This window comes from Phyllobates terribilis, unplaced genomic scaffold (assembly GCF_046119375.1).
Source record: "Phyllobates terribilis strain yellow unplaced genomic scaffold, ASM4611937v1 Scaffold_30__1_contigs__length_15301838, whole genome shotgun sequence".
In the NCBI taxonomy this organism is placed as follows: domain Eukaryota; kingdom Metazoa; phylum Chordata; class Amphibia; order Anura; family Dendrobatidae; genus Phyllobates; species Phyllobates terribilis.
Genome location: NW_027362790.1, coordinates 11,305,594 through 11,329,200, shown reverse-complemented (window position 1 = coordinate 11,329,200; position 23,607 = coordinate 11,305,594). Strand labels below are relative to the sequence as shown.

The 23,607-nt window shown below is 44.9% G+C and overlaps 18 non-coding genes across 18 annotated transcripts; all 18 read left to right on the top strand.

Annotated features, from left to right (window-relative positions):
• Nucleotides 1–210: 210 nt before the first annotated feature.
• On the top strand, nt 211–401 carry LOC141179308 (U2 spliceosomal RNA). The gene has a single exon (XR_012255336.1). It is a non-coding gene; the product is annotated as a U2 spliceosomal RNA (small nuclear RNA).
• A 1,118-nt stretch (nt 402–1,519) lies between these two features.
• LOC141179307 (U2 spliceosomal RNA) lies at nt 1,520–1,710 on the top strand. The gene has a single exon (XR_012255335.1). It is a non-coding gene; the product is annotated as a U2 spliceosomal RNA (small nuclear RNA).
• Nucleotides 1,711–2,825: 1,115 nt separating this feature from the next.
• On the top strand, nt 2,826–3,016 carry LOC141179498 (U2 spliceosomal RNA). Its single transcript, XR_012255508.1, has one exon. It is a non-coding gene; the product is annotated as a U2 spliceosomal RNA (small nuclear RNA).
• Nucleotides 3,017–4,131: 1,115 nt separating this feature from the next.
• Nucleotides 4,132–4,322, top strand: LOC141179306 (U2 spliceosomal RNA). The gene has a single exon (XR_012255334.1). It is a non-coding gene; the product is annotated as a U2 spliceosomal RNA (small nuclear RNA).
• Nucleotides 4,323–5,437: 1,115 nt separating this feature from the next.
• Nucleotides 5,438–5,628, top strand: LOC141179535 (U2 spliceosomal RNA). Its single transcript, XR_012255541.1, has one exon. It is a non-coding gene; the product is annotated as a U2 spliceosomal RNA (small nuclear RNA).
• Nucleotides 5,629–6,743: 1,115 nt separating this feature from the next.
• Nucleotides 6,744–6,934, top strand: LOC141179575 (U2 spliceosomal RNA). The gene has a single exon (XR_012255577.1). It is a non-coding gene; the product is annotated as a U2 spliceosomal RNA (small nuclear RNA).
• A 1,114-nt stretch (nt 6,935–8,048) lies between these two features.
• On the top strand, nt 8,049–8,239 carry LOC141179305 (U2 spliceosomal RNA). Its single transcript, XR_012255333.1, has one exon. It is a non-coding gene; the product is annotated as a U2 spliceosomal RNA (small nuclear RNA).
• A 1,115-nt stretch (nt 8,240–9,354) lies between these two features.
• On the top strand, nt 9,355–9,545 carry LOC141179574 (U2 spliceosomal RNA). The gene has a single exon (XR_012255576.1). It is a non-coding gene; the product is annotated as a U2 spliceosomal RNA (small nuclear RNA).
• A 1,115-nt stretch (nt 9,546–10,660) lies between these two features.
• LOC141179304 (U2 spliceosomal RNA) lies at nt 10,661–10,851 on the top strand. The gene has a single exon (XR_012255332.1). It is a non-coding gene; the product is annotated as a U2 spliceosomal RNA (small nuclear RNA).
• Nucleotides 10,852–11,969: 1,118 nt separating this feature from the next.
• LOC141179303 (U2 spliceosomal RNA) lies at nt 11,970–12,160 on the top strand. Its single transcript, XR_012255331.1, has one exon. It is a non-coding gene; the product is annotated as a U2 spliceosomal RNA (small nuclear RNA).
• A 1,115-nt stretch (nt 12,161–13,275) lies between these two features.
• Nucleotides 13,276–13,466, top strand: LOC141179301 (U2 spliceosomal RNA). The gene has a single exon (XR_012255330.1). It is a non-coding gene; the product is annotated as a U2 spliceosomal RNA (small nuclear RNA).
• A 1,115-nt stretch (nt 13,467–14,581) lies between these two features.
• LOC141179300 (U2 spliceosomal RNA) lies at nt 14,582–14,772 on the top strand. Its single transcript, XR_012255329.1, has one exon. It is a non-coding gene; the product is annotated as a U2 spliceosomal RNA (small nuclear RNA).
• Nucleotides 14,773–15,890: 1,118 nt separating this feature from the next.
• LOC141179299 (U2 spliceosomal RNA) lies at nt 15,891–16,081 on the top strand. The gene has a single exon (XR_012255328.1). It is a non-coding gene; the product is annotated as a U2 spliceosomal RNA (small nuclear RNA).
• A 1,115-nt stretch (nt 16,082–17,196) lies between these two features.
• Nucleotides 17,197–17,387, top strand: LOC141179298 (U2 spliceosomal RNA). Its single transcript, XR_012255327.1, has one exon. It is a non-coding gene; the product is annotated as a U2 spliceosomal RNA (small nuclear RNA).
• A 1,115-nt stretch (nt 17,388–18,502) lies between these two features.
• Nucleotides 18,503–18,693, top strand: LOC141179296 (U2 spliceosomal RNA). Its single transcript, XR_012255325.1, has one exon. It is a non-coding gene; the product is annotated as a U2 spliceosomal RNA (small nuclear RNA).
• Nucleotides 18,694–19,811: 1,118 nt separating this feature from the next.
• Nucleotides 19,812–20,002, top strand: LOC141179295 (U2 spliceosomal RNA). Its single transcript, XR_012255324.1, has one exon. It is a non-coding gene; the product is annotated as a U2 spliceosomal RNA (small nuclear RNA).
• A 1,115-nt stretch (nt 20,003–21,117) lies between these two features.
• Nucleotides 21,118–21,308, top strand: LOC141179294 (U2 spliceosomal RNA). Its single transcript, XR_012255323.1, has one exon. It is a non-coding gene; the product is annotated as a U2 spliceosomal RNA (small nuclear RNA).
• Nucleotides 21,309–22,423: 1,115 nt separating this feature from the next.
• On the top strand, nt 22,424–22,614 carry LOC141179293 (U2 spliceosomal RNA). The gene has a single exon (XR_012255322.1). It is a non-coding gene; the product is annotated as a U2 spliceosomal RNA (small nuclear RNA).
• Nucleotides 22,615–23,607: the final 993 nt, after the last annotated feature.

Below are 23,607 nucleotides of genomic sequence, written 5' to 3'. Positions count from 1 at the left end.
AGCAGGGGGTGAAGGTGCTGTGTTTAAAGAGGTGGAGTTATGCAGATCTAAAACGCGTGGATTGCAGCAGCAGCAAGCCGAAAAGTGCAGGCATGTAAGGGATCTAGAGGTTGACAACATGTCTTCTTAACGGGAGTCCAGGAGCTCATCTCCACAAATGGACTTTTCAGGATCCTTGGGTGGCTCCGTAGTTTGAAACCAATTCTGGTTATCGCTTCTCGGCCTTTTGGCTAAGATCAAGTGTAGTATCTGTTCTTATCAGTTTAATATCTGATACGTCCCCTATCTGGGGACCATATATTAAATGGATTTTTAGAACAGGGAGATGGAAAAAGAGCTTGCTCTGTCCACTCCACGCATTGACCTGGTATTGCAGTATCTCCAGGACCGGTGCACCCCTTCTTTAATGCAGTTTCTAAAATCAGAAAGAATTGAATTCAATGTTTTTTGTTCATTTTGCTTGTTTGTCGGATTTTGGGATGGACTCTTTGGCTTTGCTTTTCTTCTCCTCATTGGATTTTTCATGTTCAAAGTTGCAGAAGCCAGATTACAAGCTCATTTTGGTTCAACTTCAGCAACTGTGCATTGCATTGCCATGTAATGTGATGCAATGCTATCTTTCTAGCTCTCCCTTTTTACTTCCTTTTGGATAAACAGACATATTAGGCAAGCATTTTGGAGCTTTCACCTAAATAACTACAGGTGGTGAGATAAGCTGCACAATATAATTGACCTTTCAGTATATTGTTGCACACACACCATCTATTTAGCAAATGCCCTTGTTATCAACAGCAGCCTTTTAAACTCACCTGAGCTAACAGGTATGTGCGCTGGTTACTCTGCTGCGCTTAAAATTTCTTTTTTGGTTTGCTTTTTTTTCAATGCCTTTTCTGAAACGTTGTCTCCTTCTGCTGGAACACTGACTTCTTTCATTTAATGCCTGCAGACTATAAAATAGAACCCAACCCAAAAAGTTTGGTTGATTAGTCTGTGGCATTCTGTTAAACTGTTGCTTATGGCGGTCTCTGTGAGCTTCTCAGCGACATTCAGCCAGCCAGGTATCCTGCCTGCAGTAGATGGAATGTGGCAATGGAACGCTGGCTGCGCGTGTCATAATAGGCTCTGAGCCTTTATATACCTGTGCACAGCAGCAGCCACCTTCAGTCTGCTGCTGGACAGCCAGCAGCAGCAGCAGGAGAGGTATGTAATCAGGAGCCCTCCTGCTAAGGGTAGACAGCTGCTCGTTCCACCCCACCCCCCGCCTTAATTGGTTCTCCTCCCTTCCAACGGTGTTGAGGCGGGTGGGAACAGCAGGGGGTGAAGGTGCTGTGTTTAAAGAGGTGGAATTATGCAGATCTAAAACGCGTGGATTGCAGCAGCAGCAAGCCGAAAAGTGCAGGCATGTAAGGGATCTAGAGGTTGACAACATGTCTTCTTAACGGGAGTCCAGGAGCTCATCTCCACAAATGGACTTTTCAGGATCCTTGGGTGGCTCCGTAGTTTGAAACCAATTCTGGTTATCGCTTCTCGGCCTTTTGGCTAAGATCAAGTGTAGTATCTGTTCTTATCAGTTTAATATCTGATACGTCCCCTATCTGGGGACCATATATTAAATGGATTTTTAGAACAGGGAGATGGAAAAAGAGCTTGCTCTGTCCACTCCACGCATTGACCTGGTATTGCAGTATCTCCAGGACCGGTGCACCCCTTCTTTAATGCAGTTTCTAAAATCAGAAAGAATTGAATTCAATGTTTTTTGTTCATTTTGCTTGTTTGTCGGATTTTGGGATGGACTCTTTGGCTTTGCTTTTCTTCTCCTCAATGGATTTTTCATGTTCAAAGTTGCAGAAGCCAGATTACAAGCTCATTTTGGTTCAACTTCAGCAACTGTGCATTGCATTGCCATGTAATGTGATGCAATGCTATCTTTCTAGCTCTCCCTTTTTACTTCCTTTTGGATAAACAGACATATTAGGCAAGCATTTTGGAGCTTTCACCTAAATAACTACAGGTGGTGAGATAAGCTGCACAATATAATTGACCTTTCAGTATATTGTTGCACACACACCATCTATTTAGCAAATGCCCTTGTTATCAACAGCAGCCTTTTAAACTCACCTGAGCTAACAGGTATGTGCGCTGGTTACTCTGCTGCGCTTAAAATTTCTTTTTTGGTTTGCTACAATGCCTTTTCTGAAACGTTGTCTCCTTCTGCTGGAACACTGACTTCTTTCATTTAATGCCTGCAGACTATAAAAGAGAACCCAACCCAAAAAGTTTGGTTGATTAGTCTGTGGCATTCTGTTAAACTGTTGCTTATGGCGGTCTCTGTGAGCTTCTCAGCGACATTCAGCCAGCCAGGTATCCTGCCTGCAGTAGATGGAATGTGGCAATGGAACGCTGGCTGCGCGTGTCATAATAGGCTCTGAGCCTTTATATACCTGTGCACAGCAGCAGCCACCTTCAGTCTGCTGCTGGACAGCCAGCAGCAGCAGCAGCAGGAGAGGTATGTAATCAGGAGCCCTCCTGCTAAGGGTAGACAGCTGCTCGTTCCACCCCATCCCCCGCCTTAATTGGTTCTCCTCCCTTCCAACGGTGTTGAGGCGGGTGGGAACAGCAGGGGGTGAAGGTGCTGTGTTTAAAGAGGTGGAGTTATGCAGATCTAAAACACGTGGATTGCAGCAGCAGCAAGCCGAAAAGTGCAGGCATGTAAGGGATCTAGAGGTTGACAACATGTCTTCTTAACGGGAGTCCAGGAGCTCATCTCCACAAATGGACTTTTCAGGATCCTTGGGTGGCTCCGTAGTTTGAAACCAATTCTGGTTATCGCTTCTCGGCTTTTTGGCTAAGATCAAGTGTAGTATCTGTTCTTATCAGTTTAATATCTGATACGTCCCCTATCTGGGGACCATATATTAAATGGATTTTTAGAACAGGGAGATGGAAAAAGAGCTTGCTCTGTCCACTCCACGCATTGACCTGGTATTGCAGTATCTCCAGGACCGGTGCACCCCTTCTTTAATGCAGTTTCTAAAATCAGAAAGAATTGAATTCAATGTTTTTTGTTCATTTTGCTTGTTTGTCGGATTTTGGGATGGACTCTTTGGCTTTGCTTTTCTTCTCCTCATTGGATTTTTCATGTTCAAAGTTGCAGAAGCCAGATTACAAGCTCATTTTGGTTCAACTTCAGCAACTGTGCATTGCATTGCCATGTAATGTGATGCAATGCTATCTTTCTAGCTCTCCCTTTTTACTTCCTTTTGGATAAACAGACATATTAGGCAAGCATTTTGGAGCTTTCACCTAAATAACTACAGGTGGTGAGATAAGCTGCACAATATAATTGACCTTTCAGTATATTGTTGCACACACACCATCTATTTAGCAAATGCCCTTGTTATCAACAGCAGCCTTTTAAACTCACCTGAGCTAACAGGTATGTGCGCTGGTTACTCTGCTGCGCTTAAAATTTCTTTTTTGGTTTGCTACAATGCCTTTTCTGAAACGTTGTCTCCTTCTGCTGGAACACTGACTTCTTTCATTTAATGCCTGCAGACTATAAAAGAGAACCCAACCCAAAAAGTTTGGTTGATTAGTCTGTGGCATTCTGTTAAACTGTTGCTTATGGCGGTCTCTGTGAGCTTCTCAGCGACATTCAGCCAGCCAGGTATCCTGCCTGCAGTAGATGGAATGTGGCAATGGAACGCTGGCTGCGCGTGTCATAATAGGCTCTGAGCCTTTATATACCTGTGCACAGCAGCAGCCACCTTCAGTCTGCTGCTGGACAGCCAGCAGCAGCAGCAGCAGGAGAGGTATGTAATCAGGAGCCCTCCTGCTAAGGGTAGACAGCTGCTCGTTCCACCCCACCCCCCGCTTTAATTGGTTCTCCTCCCTTCCAACGGTGTTGAGGCGGGTGGGAACAGCAGGGGGTGAAGGTGCTGTGTTTAAAGAGGTGGAGTTATGCAGATCTAAAACGCGTGGATTGCAGCAGCAGCAAGCCGAAAAGTGCAGGCATGTAAGGGATCTAGAGGTTGACAACATGTCTTCTTAACGGGAGTCCAGGAGCTCATCTCCACAAATGGACTTTTCAGGATCCTTGGGTGGCTCCGTAGTTTGAAACCAATTCTGGTTATCGCTTCTCGGCCTTTTGGCTAAGATCAAGTGTAGTATCTGTTCTTATCAGTTTAATATCTGATACGTCCCCTATCTGGGGACCATATATTAAATGGATTTTTAGAACAGGGAGATGGAAAAAGAGCTTGCTCTGTCCACTCCACGCATTGACCTGGTATTGCAGTATCTCCAGGACCGGTGCACCCCTTCTTTAATGCAGTTTCTAAAATCAGAAAGAATTGAATTCAATGTTTTTTGTTCATTTTGCTTGTTTGTCGGATTTTGGGATGGACTCATTAGCTTTGCTTTTCTTCTCCTCATTGGATTTTTCATGTTCAAAGTTGCAGAAGCCAGATTACAAGCTCATTTTGGTTCAACTTCAGCAACTGTGCATTGCATTGCCATGTAATGTGATGCAATGCTATCTTTCTAGCTCTCCCTTTTTACTTCCTTTTGGATAAACAGACATATTAGGCAAGAATTTTGGAGCTTTCACCTAAATAACTACAGGTGGTGAGATAAGCTGCACAATATAATTGACCTTTCAGTATATTGTTGCACACACACCATCTATTTAGCAAATGCCCTTGTTATCAACAGCAGCCTTTTAAACTCACCTGAGCTAACAGGTATGTGCGCTGGTTACTCTGCTGCGCTTAAAATTTCTTTTTTGGTTTGCTACAATGCCTTTTCTGAAACGTTGTCTCCTTCTGCTGGAACACTGACTTCTTTCATTTAATGCCTGCAGACTATAAAAGAGAACCCAACCCAAAAAGTTTGGTTGATTAGTCTGTGGCATTCTGTTAAACTGTTGCTTATGGCGGTCTCTGTGAGCTTCTCAGCGACATTCAGCCAGCCAGGTATCCTGCCTGCAGTAGATGGAATGTGGCAATGGAACGCTGGCTGCGCGTGTCATAATAGGCTCTGAGCCTTTATATACCTGTGCACAGCAGCAGCCACCTTCAGTCTGCTGCTGGACAGCCAGCAGCAGCAGCAGCAGGAGAGGTATGTAATCAGGAGCCCTCCTGCTAAGGGTAGACAGCTGCTCGTTCCACCCCACCCCCCGCCTTAATTGGTTCTCCTCCCTTCCAACGGTGTTGAGGCGGGTGGGAACAGCAGGGGGTGAAGGTGCTGTGTTTAAAGAGGTGGAGTTATGCAGATCTAAAACGCGTGGATTGCAGCAGCAGCAAGCCGAAAAGTGCAGGCATGTAAGGGATCTAGAGGTTGACAACATGTCTTCTTAACGGGAGTCCAGGAGCTCATCTCCACAAATGGACTTTTCAGGATCCTTGGGTGGCTCCGTAGTTTGAAACCAATTCTGGTTATCGCTTCTCGGCCTTTTGGCTAAGATCAAGTGTAGTATCTGTTCTTATCAGTTTAATATCTGATACGTCCCCTATCTGGGGACCATATATTAAATGGATTTTTAGAACAGGGAGATGGAAAAAGAGCTTGCTCTGTCCACTCCACGCATTGACCTGGTATTGCAGTATCTCCAGGACCGGAGCACCCCTTCTTTAATGCAGTTTCTAAAATCAGAAAGAATTGAATTCAATGTTTTTTGTTCATTTTGCTTGTTTGTCGGATTTTGGGATGGACTCTTTGGCTTTGCTTTTCTTCTCCTCATTGGATTTTTCATGTTCAAAGTTGCAGAAGCCAGATTACAAGCTCATTTTGGTTCAACTTCAGCAACTGTGCATTGCATTGCCATGTAATGTGATGCAATGCTATCTTTCTAGCTCTCCCTTTTTACTTCCTTTTGGATAAACAGACATATTAGGCAAGCATTTTGGAGCTTTCACCTAAATAACTACAGGTGGTGAGATAAGCTGCACAATATAATTGACCTTTCAGTATATTGTTGCACACACACCATCTATTTAGCAAATGCCCTTGTTATCAACAGCAGCCTTTTAAACTCACCTGAGCTAACAGGTATGTGCGCTGGTTACTCTGCTGCGCTTAAAATTTCTTTTTTGGTTTGCTACAATGCCTTTTCTGAAACGTTGTCTCCTTCTGCTGGAACACTGACTTCTTTCATTTAATGCCTGCAGACTATAAAAGAGAACCCAACCCAAAAAGTTTGGTTGATTAGTCTGTGGCATTCTGTTAAACTGTTGCTTATGGCGGTCTCTGTGAGCTTCTCAGCGACATTCAGCCAGCCAGGTATCCTGCCTGCAGTAGATGGAATGTGGCAATGGAACGCTGGCTGCGCGTGTCATAATAGGCTCTGAGCCTTTATATACCTGTGCACAGCAGCAGCCACCTTCAGTCTGCTGCTGGACAGCCAGCAGCAGCAGCAGCAGGAGAGGTATGTAATCAGGAGCCCTCCTGCTAAGGGTAGACAGCTGCTCGTTCCACCCCACCCCCCGCCTTAATTGGTTCTCCTCCCTTCCAACGGTGTTGAGGCGGGTGGGAACAGCAGGGGGTGAAGGTGCTGTGTTTAAAGAGGTGGAGTTATGCAGATCTAAAACGCGTGGATTGCAGCAGCAGCAAGCCGAAAAGTGCAGGCATGTAAGGGATCTAGAGGTTGACAACATGTCTTCTTAACGGGAGTCCAGGAGCTCATCTCCACAAATGGACTTTTCAGGATCCTTGGGTGGCTCCGTAGTTTGAAACCAATTCTGGTTATCGCTTCTCGGCCTTTTGGCTAAGATCAAGTGTAGTATCTGTTCTTATCAGTTTAATATCTGATACGTCCCCTATCTGGGGACCATATATTAAATGGATTTTTAGAACAGGGAGATGGAAAGAGAGCTTGCTCTGTCCACTCCACGCATTGACCTGGTATTGCAGTATCTCCAGGACCGGAGCACCCCTTCTTTAATGCAGTTTCTAAAATCAGAAAGAATTGAATTCAATGTTTTTTGTTCATTTTGCTTGTTTGTCGGATTTTGGGATGGACTCTTTGGCTTTGCTTTTCTTCTCCTCATTGGATTTTTCATGTTCAAAGTTGCAGAAGCCAGATTACAAGCTCATTTTGGTTCAACTTCAGCAACTGTGCATTGCATTGCCATGTAATGTGATGCAATGCTATCTTTCTAGCTCTCCCTTTTTACTTCCTTTTGGATAAACAGACATATTAGGCAAGCATTTTGGAGCTTTCACCTAAATAACTACAGGTGGTGAGATAAGCTGCACAATATAATTGACCTTTCAGTATATTGTTGCACACACACCATCTATTTAGCAAATGCCCTTGTTATCAACAGCAGCCTTTTAAACTCACCTGAGCTAACAGGTATGTGCGCTGGTTACTCTGCTGCGCTTAAAATTTCTTTTTTGGTTTGCTACAATGCCTTTTCTGAAACGTTGTCTCCTTCTGCTGGAACACTGACTTCTTTCATTTAATGCCTGCAGACTATAAAAGAGAACCCAACCCAAAAAGTTTGGTTGATTAGTCTGTGGCATTCTGTTAAACTGTTGTTATGGCGGTCTCTGTGAGCTTCTCAGCGACATTCAGCCAGCCAGGTATCCTGCCTGCAGTAGATGGAATGTGGCAATGGAACGCTGGCTGCGCGTGTCATAATAGGTTCTGAGCCTTTATATACCTGTGCACAGCAGCAGCCACCTTCAGTCTGCTGCTGGACAGCCAGCAGCAGCAGCAGCAGGAGAGGTATGTAATCAGGAGCCCTCCTGCTAAGGGTAGACAGCTGCTCGTTCCACCCCACCCCCCGCCTTAATTGGTTCTCCTCCCTTCCAACGGTGTTGAGGCGGGTGGGAACAGCAGGGGGTGAAGGTGCTGTGTTTAAAGAGGTGGAGTTTTGCAGATCTAAAACGCGTGGATTGCAGCAGCAGCAAGCCGAAAAGTGCAGGCATGTAAGGGATCTAGAGGTTGACAACATGTCTTCTTAACGGGAGTCCAGGAGCTCATCTCCACAAATGGACTTTTCAGGATCCTTGGGTGGCTCCGTAGTTTGAAACCAATTCTGGTTATCGCTTCTCGGCCTTTTGGCTAAGATCAAGTGTAGTATCTGTTCTTATCAGTTTAATATCTGATACGTCCCCTATCTGGGGACCATATATTAAATGGATTTTTAGAACAGGGAGATGGAAAAAGAGCTTGCTCTGTCCACTCCACGCATTGACCTGGTATTGCAGTATCTCCAGGACCGGTGCACCCCTTCTTTAATGCAGTTTCTAAAATCAGAAAGAATTAAATTCAATGTTTTTTGTTCATTTTGCTTGTTTGTCGGATTTTGGGATGGACTCTTTGGCTTTGCTTTTCTTCTCCTCATTGGATTTTTCATGTTCAAAGTTGCAGAAGCCAGATTACAAGCTCATTTTGGTTCAACTTCAGCAACTGTGCATTGCATTGCCATGTAATGTGATGCAATGCTATCTTTCTAGCTCTCCCTTTTTACTTCCTTTTGGATAAACAGACATATTAGGCAAGCATTTTGGAGCTTTCACCTAAATAACTACAGGTGGTGAGATAAGCTGCACAATATAATTGACCTTTCAGTATATTGTTGCACACACACCATCTATTTAGCAAATGCCCTTGTTATCAACAGCAGCCTTTTAAACTCACCTGAGCTAACAGGTATGTGCGCTGGTTACTCTGCTGCGCTTAAAATTTCTTTTTTGGTTTGCTACAATGCCTTTTCTGAAACGTTGTCTCCTTCTGCTGGAACACTGACTTCTTTCATTTAATGCCTGCAGACTATAAAAGAGAACCCAACCCAAAAAGTTTGGTTGATTAGTCTGTGGCATTCTGTTAAACTGTTGCTTATGGCGGTCTCTGTGAGCTTCTCAGCGACATTCAGCCAGCCAGGTATCCTGCCTGCAGTAGATGGAATGTGGCAATGGAACGCTGGCTGCGCGTGTCATAATAGGCTCTGAGCCTTTATATACCTGTGCACAGCAGCAGCCACCTTCAGTCTGCTGCTGGACAGCCAGCAGCAGCAGCAGCAGGAGAGGTATGTAATCAGGAGCCCTCCTGCTAAGGGTAGACAGCTGCTCGTTCCACCCCACCCCCCGCCTTAATTGGTTCTCCTCCCTTCCAACGGTGTTGAGGCGGGTGGGAACAGCAGGGGGTGAAGGTGCTGTGTTTAAAGAGGTGGAGTTATGCAGATCTAAAACGCGTGGATTGCAGCAGCAGCAAGCCGAAAAGTGCAGGCATGTAAGGGATCTAGAGGTTGACAACATGTCTTCTTAACGGGAGTCCAGGAGCTCATCTCCACAAATGGACTTTTCAGGATCCTTGGGTGGCTCCGTAGTTTGAAACCAATTCTGGTTATCGCTTCTCGGCCTTTTGGCTAAGATCAAGTGTAGTATCTGTTCTTATCAGTTTAATATCTGATACGTCCCCTATCTGGGGACCATATATTAAATGGATTTTTAGAACAGGGAGATGGAAAGAGAGCTTGCTCTGTCCACTCCACGCATTGACCTGGTATTGCAGTATCTCCAGGACCGGAGCACCCCTTCTTTAATGCAGTTTCTAAAATCAGAAAGAATTGAATTCAATGTTTTTTGTTCATTTTGCTTGTTTGTCGGATTTTGGGATGGACTCTTTGGCTTTGCTTTTCTTCTCCTCATTGGATTTTTCATGTTCAAAGTTGCAGAAGCCAGATTACAAGCTCATTTTGGTTCAACTTCAGCAACTGTGCATTGCATTGCCATGTAATGTGATGCAATGCTATCTTTCTAGCTCTCCCTTTTTACTTCCTTTTGGATAAACAGACATATTAGGCAAGCATTTTGGAGCTTTCACCTAAATAACTACAGGTGGTGAGATAAGCTGCACAATATAATTGACCTTTCAGTATATTGTTGCACACACACCATCTATTTAGCAAATGCCCTTGTTATCAACAGCAGCCTTTTAAACTCACCTGAGCTAACAGGTATGTGCGCTGGTTACTCTGCTGCGCTTAAAATTTCTTTTTTGGTTTGCTACAATGCCTTTTCTGAAACGTTGTCTCCTTCTGCTGGAACACTGACTTCTTTCATTTAATGCCTGCAGACTATAAAAGAGAACCCAACCCAAAAAGTTTGGTTGATTAGTCTGTGGCATTCTGTTAAACTGTTGCTTATGGCGGTCTCTGTGAGCTTCTCAGCGACATTCAGCCAGCCAGGTATCCTGCCTGCAGTAGATGGAATGTGGCAATGGAACGCTGGCTGCGCGTGTCATAATAGGTTCTGAGCCTTTATATACCTGTGCACAGCAGCAGCCACCTTCAGTCTGCTGCTGGACAGCCAGCAGCAGCAGCAGCAGGAGAGGTATGTAATCAGGAGCCCTCCTGCTAAGGGTAGACAGCTGCTCGTTCCACCCCACCCCCCGCCTTAATTGGTTCTCCTCCCTTCCAACGGTGTTGAGGCGGGTGGGAACAGCAGGGGGTGAAGGTGCTGTGTTTAAAGAGGTGGAGTTTTGCAGATCTAAAACGCGTGGATTGCAGCAGCAGCAAGCCGAAAAGTGCAGGCATGTAAGGGATCTAGAGGTTGACAACATGTCTTCTTAACGGGAGTCCAGGAGCTCATCTCCACAAATGGACTTTTCAGGATCCTTGGGTGGCTCCGTAGTTTGAAACCAATTCTGGTTATCGCTTCTCGGCCTTTTGGCTAAGATCAAGTGTAGTATCTGTTCTTATCAGTTTAATATCTGATACGTCCCCTATCTGGGGACCATATATTAAATGGATTTTTAGAACAGGGAGATGGAAAAAGAGCTTGCTCTGTCCACTCCACGCATTGACCTGGTATTGCAGTATCTCCAGGACCGGTGCACCCCTTCTTTAATGCAGTTTCTAAAATCAGAAAGAATTAAATTCAATGTTTTTTGTTCATTTTGCTTGTTTGTCGGATTTTGGGATGGACTCTTTGGCTTTGCTTTTCTTCTCCTCATTGGATTTTTCATGTTCAAAGTTGCAGAAGCCAGATTACAAGCTCATTTTGGTTCAACTTCAGCAACTGTGCATTGCATTGCCATGTAATGTGATGCAATGCTATCTTTCTAGCTCTCCCTTTTTACTTCCTTTTGGATAAACAGACATATTAGGCAAGCATTTTGGAGCTTTCACCTAAATAACTACAGGTGGTGAGATAAGCTGCACAATATAATTGACCTTTCAGTATATTGTTGCACACACACCATCTATTTAGCAAATGCCCTTGTTATCAACAGCAGCCTTTTAAACTCACCTGAGCTAACAGGTATGTGCGCTGGTTACTCTGCTGCGCTTAAAATTTCTTTTTTGGTTTGCTACAATGCCTTTTCTGAAACGTTGTCTCCTTCTGCTGGAACAATGACTTCTTTCATTTAATGCCTGCAGACTATAAAAGAGAACCCAACCCAAAAAGTTTGGTTGATTAGTCTGTGGCATTCTGTTAAATTGTTGCTTATGGCGGTCTCTGTGAGCTTCTCGGCGACATTCAGCCAGCCAGGTATCCTGCCTGCAGTAGATGGAATGTGGCAATGGAACGCTGGCTGCGCGTGTCATAATAGGCTCTGAGCCTTTATATACCTGTGCACAGCAGCAGCCACCTTCAGTCTGCTGCTGGACAGCCAGCAGCAGCAGCAGCAGCAGGAGAGGTATGTAATCAGGAGCCCTCCTGCTAAGGGTAGACAGCTGCTCGTTCCACCCCACCCCGCGCCTTAATTGGTTCTCCTCCCTTCCAACGGTGTTGAGGCGGGTGGGAACAGCAGGGGGTGAAGGTGCTGTGTTTAAAGAGGTGGAGTTAAGCAGATCTAAAACGCGTGGATTGCAGCATCAGCAAGCCGAAAAGTGCAGGCATGTAAGGGATCTAGAGGTTGACAACATGTCTTCTTAACGGGAGTCCAGGAGCTCATCTCCACAAATGGACTTTTCAGGATCCTTGGGTGGCTCCGTAGTTTGAAACCAATTCTGGTTATCGCTTCTCGGCCTTTTGGCTAAGATCAAGTGTAGTATCTGTTCTTATCAGTTTAATATCTGATACGTCCCCTATCTGGGGACCATATATTAAATGGATTTTTAGAACAGGGAGATGGAAAAAGAGCTTGCTCTGTCCACTCCACGCATTGACCTGGTATTGCAGTATCTCCAGGACCGGTGCACCCCTTCTTTAATGCAGTTTCTAAAATCAGAAAGAATTGAATTCAATGTTTATTGTTCATTTTGCTTGTTTGTCGGATTTTGGGATGGACTCTTTGGCTTTGCTTTTCTTCTCCTCATTGGATTTTTCATGTTCAAAGTTGCAGAAGCCAGATTACAAGCTCATTTTGGTTCAACTTCAGCAACTGTGCATTGCATTGCCATGTAATGTGATGCAATGCTATCTTTCTAGCTCTCCCTTTTTACTTCCTTTTGGATAAACAGACATATTAGGCAAGCATTTTGGAGCTTTCACCTAAATAACTACAGGTGGTGAGATAAGCTGCACAATATAATTGACCTTTCAGTATATTGTTGCACACACACCATCTATTTAGCAAATGCCCTTGTTATCAACAGCAGCCTTTTAAACTCACCTGAGCTAACAGGTATGTGCGCTGGTTACTCTGCTGCGCTTAAAATTTCTTTTTTGGTTTGCTACAATGCCTTTTCTGAAACGTTGTCTCCTTCTGCTGGAACACTGACTTCTTTCATTTAATGCCTGCAGACTATAAAAGAGAACCCAACCCAAAAAGTTTGGTTGATTAGTCTGTGGCATTCTGTTAAACTGTTGCTTATGGCGGTCTCTGTGAGCTTCTCAGCGACATTCAGCCAGCCAGGTATCCTGCCTGCAGTAGATGGAATGTGGCAATGGAACGCTGGCTGCGCGTGTCATAATAGGCTCTGAGCCTTTATATACCTGTGCACAGCAGCAGCCACCTTCAGTCTGCTGCTGGACAGCCAGCAGCAGCAGCAGCAGGAGAGGTATGTAATCAGGAGCCCTCCTGCTAAGGGTAGACAGCTGCTCGTTCCACCCCACCCCCCGCCTTAATTGGTTCTCCTCCCTTCCAACGGTGTTGAGGCGGGTGGGAACAGCAGGGGGTGAAGGTGCTGTGTTTAAAGAGGTGGAGTTATGCAGATCTAAAACGCGTGGATTGCAGCAGCAGCAAGCCGAAAAGTGCAGGCATGTAAGGGATCTAGAGGTTGACAACATGTCTTCTTAACGGGAGTCCAGGAGCTCATCTCCACAAATGGACTTTTCAGGATCCTTGGGTGGCTCCGTAGTTTGAAACCAATTCTGGTTATCGCTTCTCGGCCTTTTGGCTAAGATCAAGTGTAGTATCTGTTCTTATCAGTTTAATATCTGATACGTCCCCTATCTGGGGACCATATATTAAATGGATTTTTAGAACAGGGAGATGGAAAAAGAGCTTGCTCTGTCCACTCCACGCATTGACCTGGTATTGCAGTATCTCCAGGACCGGTGCACCCCTTCTTTAATGCAGTTTCTAAAATCAGAAAGAATTGAATTCAATGTTTTTTGTTCATTTTGCTTGTTTGTCGGATTTTGGGATGGACTCTTTGGCTTTGCTTTTCTTCTCCTCATTGGATTTTTCATGTTCAAAGTTGCAGAAGCCAGATTACAAGCTCATTTTAGTTCAACTTCAGCAACTGTGCATTGCATTGCCATGTAATGTGATGCAATGCTATCTTTCTAGCTCTCCCTTTTTACTTCCTTTTGGATAAACAGACATATTAGGCAAGCATTTTGGAGCTTTCACCTAAATAACTACAGGTGGTGAGATAAGCTGCACAATATAATTGACCTTTCAGTATATTGTTGCACACACACCATCTATTTAGCAAATGCCCTTGTTATCAACAGCAGCCTTTTAAACTCACCTGAGCTAACAGGTATGTGCGCTGGTTACTCTGCTGCGCTTAAAATTTCTTTTTTGGTTTGCTACAATGCCTTTTCTGAAACGTTGTCTCCTTCTGCTGGAACACTGACTTCTTTCATTTAATGCCTGCAGACTATAAAAGAGAACCCAACCCAAAAAGTTTGGTTGATTAGTCTGTGGCATTCTGTTAAACTGTTGCTTATGGCGGTCTCTGTGAGCTTCTCAGCGACATTCAGCCAGCCAGGTATCCTGCCTGCAGTAGATGGAATGTGGCAATGGAACGCTGGCTGCGCGTGTCATAATAGGTTCTGAGCCTTTATATACCTGTGCACAGCAGCAGCCACCTTCAGTCTGCTGCTGGACAGCCAGCAGCAGCAGCAGCAGGAGAGGTATGTAATCAGGAGCCCTCCTGCTAAGGGTAGACAGCTGCTCGTTCCACCCCACCCCCCGCCTTAATTGGTTCTCCTCCCTTCCAACGGTGTTGAGGCGGGTGGGAACAGCAGGGGGTGAAGGTGCTGTGTTTAAAGAGGTGGAGTTTTGCAGATCTAAAACGCGTGGATTGCAGCAGCAGCAAGCCGAAAAGTGCAGGCATGTAAGGGATCTAGAGGTTGACAACATGTCTTCTTAACGGGAGTCCAGGAGCTCATCTCCACAAATGGACTTTTCAGGATCCTTGGGTGGCTCCGTAGTTTGAAACCAATTCTGGTTATCGCTTCTCGGCCTTTTGGCTAAGATCAAGTGTAGTATCTGTTCTTATCAGTTTAATATCTGATACGTCCCCTATCTGGGGACCATATATTAAATGGATTTTTAGAACAGGGAGATGGAAAAAGAGCTTGCTCTGTCCACTCCACGCATTGACCTGGTATTGCAGTATCTCCAGGACCGGTGCACCCCTTCTTTAATGCAGTTTCTAAAATCAGAAAGAATTAAATTCAATGTTTTTTGTTCATTTTGCTTGTTTGTCGGATTTTGGGATGGACTCTTTGGCTTTGCTTTTCTTCTCCTCATTGGATTTTTCATGTTCAAAGTTGCAGAAGCCAGATTACAAGCTCATTTTGGTTCAACTTCAGCAACTGTGCATTGCATTGCCATGTAATGTGATGCAATGCTATCTTTCTAGCTCTCCCTTTTTACTTCCTTTTGGATAAACAGACATATTAGGCAAGCATTTTGGAGCTTTCACCTAAATAACTACAGGTGGTGAGATAAGCTGCACAATATAATTGACCTTTCAGTATATTGTTGCACACACACCATCTATTTAGCAAATGCCCTTGTTATCAACAGCAGCCTTTTAAACTCACCTGAGCTAACAGGTATGTGCGCTGGTTACTCTGCTGCGCTTAAAATTTCTTTTTTGGTTTGCTACAATGCCTTTTCTGAAACGTTGTCTCCTTCTGCTGGAACACTGACTTCTTTCATTTAATCCCTGCAGACTATAAAAGAGAACCCAACCCAAAAAGTTTGGTTGATTAGTCTGTGGCATTCTGTTAAACTGTTGCTTATGGCGGTCTCTGTGAGCTTCTCGGCGACATTCAGCCAGCCAGGTATCCTGCCTGCAGTAGATGGAATGTGGCAATGGAACGCTGGCTGCGCGTGTCATAATAGGCTCTGAGCCTTTATATACCTGTGCACAGCAGCAGCCACCTTCAGTCTGCTGCTGGACAGCCAGCAGCAGCAGCAGCAGCAGGAGAGGTATGTAATCAGGAGGCCTCCTGCTAAGGGTAGACAGCTGCTCGTTCCACCCCACCCCCCGCCTTAATTGGTTCTCCTCCCTTCCAACGGTGTTGAGGCGGGTGGGAACAGCAGGGGGTGAAGGTGCTGTGTTTAAAGAGGTGGAGTTATGCAGATCTAAAACGCGTGGATTGCAGCATCAGCAAGCCGAAAAGTGCAGGCATGTAAGGGATCTAGAGGTTGACAACATGTCTTCTTAACGGGAGTCCAGGAGCTCATCTCCACAAATGGACTTTTCAGGATCCTTGGGTGGCTCCGTAGTTTGAAACCAATTCTGGTTATCGCTTCTCGGCCTTTTGGCTAAGATCAAGTGTAGTATCTGTTCTTATCAGTTTAATATCTGATACGTCCCCTATCTGGGGACCATATATTAAATGGATTTTTAGAACAGGGAGATGGAAAAAGAGCTTGCTCTGTCCACTCCACGCATTGACCTGGTATTGCAGTATCTCCAGGACCGGTGCACCCCTTCTTTAATGCAGTTTCTAAAATCAGAAAGAATTGAATTCAATGTTTATTGTTCATTTTGCTTGTTTGTCGGATTTTGGGATGGACTCTTTGGCTTTGCTTTTCTTCTCCTCATTGGATTTTTCATGTTCAAAGTTGCAGAAGCCAGATTACAAGCTCATTTTGGTTCAACTTCAGCAACTGTGCATTGCATTGCCATGTAATGTGATGCAATGCTATCTTTCTAGCTCTCCCTTTTTACTTCCTTTTGGATAAACAGACATATTAGGCAAGCATTTTGGAGCTTTCACCTAAATAACTACAGGTGGTGAGATAAGCTGCACAATATAATTGACCTTTCAGTATATTGTTGCACACACACCATCTATTTAGCAAATGCCCTTGTTATCAACAGCAGCCTTTTAAACTCACCTGAGCTAACAGGTATGTGCGCTGGTTACTCTGCTGCGCTTAAAATTTCTTTTTTGGTTTGCTACAATGCCTTTTCTGAAACGTTGTCTCCTTCTGCTGGAACACTGACTTCTTTCATTTAATGCCTGCAGACTATAAAAGAGAACCCAACCCAAAAAGTTTGGTTGATTAGTCTGTGGCATTCTGTTAAACTGTTGCTTATGGCGGTCTCTGTGAGCTTCTCAGCGACATTCAGCCAGCCAGGTATCTTGCCTGCAGTAGATGGAATGTGGCAATGGAACGCTGGCTGCGCGTGTCATAATAGGCTCTGAGCCTTTATATACCTGTGCACAGCAGCAGCCACCTTCAGTCTGCTGCTGGACAGCCAGCAGCAGCAGCAGCAGGAGAGGTATGTAATCAGGAGCCCTCCTGCTAAGGGTAGACAGCTGCTCGTTCCACCCCACCCCCCGCCTTAATTGGTTCTCCTCCCTTCCAACGGTGTTGAGGCGGGTGGGAACAGCAGGGGGTGAAGGTGCTGTGTTTAAAGAGGTGGAGTTATGCAGATCTAAAACGCGTGGATTGCAGCAGCAGCAAGCCGAAAAGTGCAGGCATGTAAGGGATCTAGAGGTTGACAACATGTCTTCTTAACGGGAGTCCAGGAGCTCATCTCCACAAATAGACTTTTCAGGATCCTTGGGTGGCTCCGTAGTTTGAAACCAATTCTGGTTATCGCTTCTCGGCCTTTTGGCTAAGATCAAGTGTAGTATCTGTTCTTATCAGTTTAATATCTGATACGTCCCCTATCTGGGGACCATATATTAAATGGATTTTTAGAACAGGGAGATGGAAAAAGAGCTTGCTCTGTCCACTCCACGCATTGACCTGGTATTGCAGTATCTCCAGGACCGGTGCACCCCTTCTTTAATGCAGTTTCTAAAATCAGAAAGAATTGAATTCAATGTTTTTTGTTCATTTTGCTTGTTTGTCGGATTTTGGGATGGACTCTTTGGCTTTGCTTTTCTTCTCCTCATTGGATTTTTCATGTTCAAAGTTGCAGAAGCCAGATTACAAGCTCATTTTGGTTCAACTTCAGCAACTGTGCATTGCATTGCCATGTAATGTGATGCAATGCTATCTTTCTAGCTCTCCCTTTTTACTTCCTTTTGGATAAACAGACATATTAGGCAAGCATTTTGGAGCTTTCACCTAAATAACTACAGGTGGTGAGATAAGCTGCACAATATAATTGACCTTTCAGTATATTGTTGCACACACACCATCTATTTAGCAAATGCCCTTGTTATCAACAGCAGCCTTTTAAACTCACCTGAGCTAACAGGTATGTGCGCTGGTTACTCTGCTGCGCTTAAAATTTCTTTTTTGGTTTGCTACAATGCCTTTTCTGAAACGTTGTCTCCTTCTGCTGGAACACTGACTTCTTTCATTTAATGCCTGCAGACTATAAAAGAGAACCCAACCCAAAAAGTTTGGTTGATTAGTCTGTGGCATTCTGTTAAACTGTTGCTTATGGCGGTCTCTGTGAGCTTCTCAGCGACATTCAGCCAGCCAGGTATCCTGCCTGCAGTAGATGGAATGTGGCAATGGAACGCTGGCTGCGCGTGTCATAATAGGTTCTGAGCCTTTATATACCTGTGCACAGCAGCAGCCACCTTCAGTCTGCTGCTGGACAGCCAGCAGCAGCAGCAGCAGGAGAGGTATGTAATCAGGAGCCCTCCTGCTAAGGGTAGACAGCTGCTCGTTCCACCCCACCCCCCGCCTTAATTGGTTCTCCTCCCTTCCAACGGTGTTGAGGCGGGTGGGAACAGCAGGGGGTGAAGGTGCTGTGTTTAAAGAGGTGGAGTTTTGCAGATCTAAAACGCGTGGATTGCAGCAGCAGCAAGCCGAAAAGTGCAGGCATGTAAGGGATCTAGAGGTTGACAACATGTCTTCTTAACGGGAGTCCAGGAGCTCATCTCCACAAATGGACTTTTCAGGATCCTTGGGTGGCTCCGTAGTTTGAAACCAATTCTGGTTATCGCTTCTCGGCCTTTTGGCTAAGATCAAGTGTAGTATCTGTTCTTATCAGTTTAATATCTGATACGTCCCCTATCTGGGGACCATATATTAAATGGATTTTTAGAACAGGGAGATGGAAAAAGAGCTTGCTCTGTCCACTCCACGCATTGACCTGGTATTGCAGTATCTCCAGGACCGGTGCACCCCTTCTTTAATGCAGTTTCTAAAATCAGAAAGAATTAAATTCAATGTTTTTTGTTCATTTTGCTTGTTTGTCGGATTTTGGGATGGACTCTTTGGCTTTGCTTTTCTTCTCCTCATTGGATTTTTCATGTTCAAAGTTGCAGAAGCCAGATTACAAGCTCATTTTGGTTCAACTTCAGCAACTGTGCATTGCATTGCCATGTAATGTGATGCAATGCTATCTTTCTAGCTCTCCCTTTTTACTTCCTTTTGGATAAACAGACATATTAGGCAAGCATTTTGGAGCTTTCACCTAAATAACTACAGGTGGTGAGATAAGCTGCACAATATAATTGACCTTTCAGTATATTGTTGCACACACACCATCTATTTAGCAAATGCCCTTGTTATCAACAGCAGCCTTTTAAACTCACCTGAGCTAACAGGTATGTGCGCTGGTTACTCTGCTGCGCTTAAAATTTCTTTCTTGGTTTGCTACAATGCCTTTTCTGAAACGTTGTCTCCTTCTGCTGGAACACTGACTTCTTTCATTTAATGCCTGCAGACTATAAAAGAGAACCCAACCCAAAAAGTTTGGTTGATTAGTCTGTGGCATTCTGTTAAACTGTTGCTTATGGCGGTCTCTGTGAGCTTCTCGGCGACATTCAGCCAGCCAGGTATCCTGCCTGCAGTAGATGGAATGTGGCAATGGAACGCTGGCTGCGCGTGTCATAATAGGCTCTGAGCCTTTATATACCTGTGCACAGCAGCAGCCACCTTCAGTCTGCTGCTGGACAGCCAGCAGCAGCAGCAGCAGCAGGAGAGGTATGTAATCAGGAGGCCTCCTGCTAAGGGTAGACAGCTGCTCGTTCCACCCCACCCCCCGCCTTAATTGGTTCTCCTCCCTTCCAACGGTGTTGAGGCGGGTGGGAACAGCAGGGGGTGAAGGTGCTGTGTTTAAAGAGGTGGAGTTATGCAGATCTAAAACGCGTGGATTGCAGCATCAGCAAGCCGAAAAGTGCAGGCATGTAAGGGATCTAGAGGTTGACAACATGTCTTCTTAACGGGAGTCCAGGAGCTCATCTCCACAAATGGACTTTTCAGGATCCTTGGGTGGCTCCGTAGTTTGAAACCAATTCTGGTTATCGCTTCTCGGCCTTTTGGCTAAGATCAAGTGTAGTATCTGTTCTTATCAGTTTAATATCTGATACGTCCCCTATCTGGGGACCATATATTAAATGGATTTTTAGAACAGGGAGATGGAAAAAGAGCTTGCTCTGTCCACTCCACGCATTGACCTGGTATTGCAGTATCTCCAGGACCGGTGCACCCCTTCTTTAATGCAGTTTCTAAAATCAGAAAGAATTGAATTCAATGTTTATTGTTCATTTTGCTTGTTTGTCGGATTTTGGGATGGACTCTTTGGCTTTGCTTTTCTTCTCCTCATTGGATTTTTCATGTTCAAAGTTGCAGAAGCCAGATTACAAGCTCATTTTGGTTCAACTTCAGCAACTGTGCATTGCATTGCCATGTAATGTGATGCAATGCTATCTTTCTAGCTCTCCCTTTTTACTTCCTTTTGGATAAACAGACATATTAGGCAAGCATTTTGGAGCTTTCACCTAAATAACTACAGGTGGTGAGATAAGCTGCACAATATAATTGACCTTTCAGTATATTGTTGCACACACACCATCTATTTAGCAAATGCCCTTGTTATCAACAGCAGCCTTTTAAACTCACCTGAGCTAACAGGTATGTGCGCTGGTTACTCTGCTGCGCTTAAAATTTCTTTTTTGGTTTGCTACAATGCCTTTTCTGAAACGTTGTCTCCTTCTGCTGGAACACTGACTTCTTTCATTTAATGCCTGCAGACTATAAAAGAGAACCCAACCCAAAAAGTTTGGTTGATTAGTCTGTGGCATTCTGTTAAACTGTTGCTTATGGCGGTCTCTGTGAGCTTCTCAGCGACATTCAGCCAGCCAGGTATCCTGCCTGCAGTAGATGGAATGTGGCAATGGAACGCTGGCTGCGCGTGTCATAATAGGCTCTGAGCCTTTATATACCTGTGCACAGCAGCAGCCACCTTCAGTCTGCTGCTGGACAGCCAGCAGCAGCAGCAGCAGGAGAGGTATGTAATCAGGAGCCCTCCTGCTAAGGGTAGACAGCTGCTCGTTCCACCCCACCCCCCGCCTTAATTGGTTCTCCTCCCTTCCAACGGTGTTGAGGCGGGTGGGAACAGCAGGGGGTGAAGGTGCTGTGTTTAAAGAGGTGGAGTTATGCAGATCTAAAACGCGTGGATTGCAGCAGCAACAAGCCGAAAAGTGCAGGCATGTAAGGGATCTAGAGGTTGACAACATGTCTTCTTAACGGGAGTCCAGGAGCTCATCTCCACAAATGGACTTTTCAGGATCCTTGGGTGGCTCCGTAGTTTGAAACCAATTCTGGTTATCGCTTCTCGGCCTTTTGGCTAAGATCAAGTGTAGTATCTGTTCTTATCAGTTTAATATCTGATACGTCCCCTATCTGGGGACCATATATTAAATGGATTTTTAGAACAGGGAGATGGAAAAAGAGCTTGCTCTGTCCACTCCACGCATTGACCTGGTATTGCAGTATCTCCAGGACCGGTGCACCCCTTCTTTAATGCAGTTTCTAAAATCAGAAAGAATTGAATTCAATGTTTATTGTTCATTTTGCTTGTTTGTCGGATTTTGGGATGGACTCTTTGGCTTTGCTTTTCTTCTCCTCATTGGATTTTTCATGTTCAAAGTTGCAGAAGCCAGATTACAAGCTCATTTTGGTTCAACTTCAGCAACTGTGCATTGCATTGCCATGTAATGTGATGCAATGCTATCTTTCTAGCTCTCCCTTTTTACTTCCTTTTGGATAAACAGACATATTAGGCAAGCATTTTGGAGCTTTCACCTAAATAACTACAGGTGGTGAGATAAGCTGCACAATATAATTGACCTTTCAGTATATTGTTGCACACACACCATCTATTTAGCAAATGCCCTTGTTATCAACAGCAGCCTTTTAAACTCACCTGAGCTAACAGGTATGTGCGCTGGTTACTCTGCTGCGCTTAAAATTTCTTTTTTGGTTTGCTACAATGCCTTTTCTGAAACGTTGTCTCCTTCTGCTGGAACACTGACTTCTTTCATTTAATGCCTGCAGACTATAAAAGAGAACCCAACCCAAAAAGTTTGGTTGATTAGTCTGTGGCATTCTGTTAAACTGTTGCTTATGGCGGTCTCTGTGAGCTTCTCAGCGACATTCAGCCAGCCAGGTATCCTGCCTGCAGTAGATGGAATGTGGCAATGGAACGCTGGCTGCGCGTGTCATAATAGGCTCTGAGCCTTTATATACCTGTGCACAGCAGCAGCCACCTTCAGTCTGCTGCTGGACAGCCAGCAGCAGCAGCAGCAGGAGAGGTATGTAATCAGGAGCCCTCCTGCTAAGGGTAGACAGCTGCTCGTTCCACCCCACCCCCCGCCTTAATTGGTTCTCCTCCCTTCCAACGGTGTTGAGGCGGGTGGGAACAGCAGGGGGTGAAGGTGCTGTGTTTAAAGAGGTGGAGTTATGCAGATCTAAAACGCGTGGATTGCAGCAGCAGCAAGCCGAAAAGTGCAGGCATGTAAGGGATCTAGAGGTTGACAACATGTCTTCTTAACGGGAGTCCAGGAGCTCATCTCCACAAATGGACTTTTCAGGATCCTTGGGTGGCTCCGTAGTTTGAAACCAATTCTGGTTATCGCTTCTCGGCCTTTTGGCTAAGATCAAGTGTAGTATCTGTTCTTATCAGTTTAATATCTGATACGTCCCCTATCTGGGGACCATATATTAAATGGATTTTTAGAACAGGGAGATGGAAAAAGAGCTTGCTCTGTCCACTCCACGCATTGACCTGGTATTGCAGTATCTCCAGGACCGGTGCACCCCTTCTTTAATGCAGTTTCTAAAATCAGAAAGAATTGAATTCAATGTTTTTTGTTCATTTTGCTTGTTTGTCGGATTTTGGGATGGACTCTTTGGCTTTGCTTTTCTTCTCCTCATTGGATTTTTCATGTTCAAAGTTGCAGAAGCCAGATTACAAGCTCATTTTAGTTCAACTTCAGCAACTGTGCATTGCATTGCCATGTAATGTGATGCAATGCTATCTTTCTAGCTCTCCCTTTTTACTTCCTTTTGGATAAACAGACATATTAGGCAAGCATTTTGGAGCTTTCACCTAAATAACTACAGGTGGTGAGATAAGCTGCACAATATAATTGACCTTTCAGTATATTGTTGCACACACACCATCTATTTAGCAAATGCCCTTGTTATCAACAGCAGCCTTTTAAACTCACCTGAGCTAACAGGTATGTGCGCTGGTTACTCTGCTGCGCTTAAAATTTCTTTTTTGGTTTGCTACAATGCCTTTTCTGAAACGTTGTCTCCTTCTGCTGGAACACTGACTTCTTTCATTTAATGCCTGCAGACTATAAAAGAGAACCCAACCCAAAAAGTTTGGTTGATTAGTCTGTGGCATTCTGTTAAACTGTTGCTTATGGCGGTCTCTGTGAGCTTCTCAGCGACATTTAGCCAGCCAGGTATCCTGCCTGCAGTAGATGGAATGTGGCAATGGAACGCTGGCTGCGCGTGTCATAATAGGCTCTGAGCCTTTATATACCTGTGCACAGCAGCAGCCACCTTCAGTCTGCTGCTGGACAGCCAGCAGCAGCAGCAGCAGGAGAGGTATGTAATTGACGCGCCCCTGGGCCTGTGTCGCGCTGCGGTGCGCACGCGGGAGCTTACCCGGAGCCGGATCCGTGGAGGGTTGTAGTCTCGTGGCGGTGACCCGGTCCGTGCCCAGGGAGTCAAACTGGACGGCAGTCTACTAGTAGTAAATAGTTGATGACTACGCCACCCGTTGAGTGCAGCCAGGGAGCTGC